Below are 1,610 nucleotides of genomic sequence, written 5' to 3'. Positions count from 1 at the left end.
AGATGAGGTCTCGCTGCCCAGGCGGGTCTCGAACCCGCGGACTCATGCAATCCACTCACCTCAGCCTCCCAAAGGCGCGGGATTACAGGCTGAGCCACCGAGCCCGGCTCAATTTTTTTTTTATGCTTAAAAAACAGGGCTTTGCTCTGTTGTCCAGGCTGGAGTGCAATGGTGTGATCACAGTTCAGTGCAGCCTCCAACATCTGGGCTCCAGTGATCCTCCCGTCTCATCCTACCAAGTAGCTGAGACTACAGGTGCATGTCTCCTATACCCAGCTAATTTATTTTATTTTTTATAGACATAGGGTCTTTCTATGTTGCGCAGGCTAGTCTCACACTCCTGGGCTCAAGCATTTCTCCCGCCTCGGCCTCCCAAAATGTTGGGATTACAGGCATGAACGGCTGTGCCTGGCCTGAGGAGATGTCTCTATTTTGCTGTCAACATTTTATGAAATTTGAACTGAGTGAAATATCCAAAGTCAAATTTTATTTTTCTCAGTTTATTAAATATATTAATCCATTTTCTTCTGGAATGCAGCATTGCTGTTGAAACGTGCCACCAATCTACACTGACTTCCATCGGAGACAATGAGTTTCTTCCTTCTAGTAGTTTTTACTTTTTTTTCCTGGAATTTCTGCTTCCATAATATTCTGTAATACTCTGGAAGTGAATTTCTCGATTTAGATCATTACTTGGTTTTGTAATTCAAATCTGGGACTTCATTTTTTTAATTTATTTATTGGAGTCGGGGGTCTCACTCTATCACCCAGGCTAGAGTACAGTGGCACAATCATGGCTCACCACAGCCTCAACCTCTTGGGTTCAGGTATTTCTCTCACCTCAGCCTCCCAAGTAACCGGGACTATAGGTGTGTGCCACCATGCCTGGCTAATTTTTTTTTTTATTTTTGTAGAGGTGAGGTCTCACTGTGTTGCCCAGGCTGGTCTCAAACTTCTAGGCTCAAGCAATCCTCCCACCTCAGCCTCCAAAAGTGCTGAGATTACAGGTATGAGCCACTGTGTCTGGCCTCTCCTGTCTTTTTAATTCTGGAGAATTCTGATGTATTATGTTGCTTTTTTGCCATTTAAAAAATGCTTTTCTTTGTGAATTCCTCTTACATATATATGGAGCCTCTTGATCTATCGTGTGTGTGTGTGTGCGTGTGTGTGTGTGTTTCTTTTTGTTTTTCAGAACTTCTGCACTTTGGTTAGTTTCCTCAATACTATTTTATTGCTAGATACAGGCTGGAGATGCTGAATCTATTGATAACACCTCAATTTCTTTTTCAAACTTTTTTTGTGTTTTCATTGATTTTGTTAATACTATCTTCCATTATGTTGTCTCTTTTCTACTACGTCAAGTCTGAAAATTATTCTGTCTACTGAGTTTGTTTTAAGTCACTCTATTATTCATCTTCAAGATCTGTAATTATTTTTCTTTCAAATTTCCTTGTCTTAGCAGGGTTCGATGGCTCAGCCTGTAATTCCGCGCTTTGAGAGGCTGAGGTGAGTGGATTGCCTGAGCCTGTGGGTTCAAGACCCGCCTGGGTAACTTGGTGAGACCTCATCTCTACAATAAATAAAAAAAAAATTAGCCGGGCATGGTAGCA

This window comes from Carlito syrichta, unplaced genomic scaffold (genome assembly GCF_000164805.1).
Source record: "Carlito syrichta isolate Samal-C Ts95f unplaced genomic scaffold, Tarsius_syrichta-2.0.1 Scaffold305874, whole genome shotgun sequence".
Lineage (NCBI taxonomy): Eukaryota > Metazoa > Chordata > Mammalia > Primates > Tarsiidae > Carlito > Carlito syrichta.
This window is presented reverse-complemented; position numbering follows the sequence as displayed.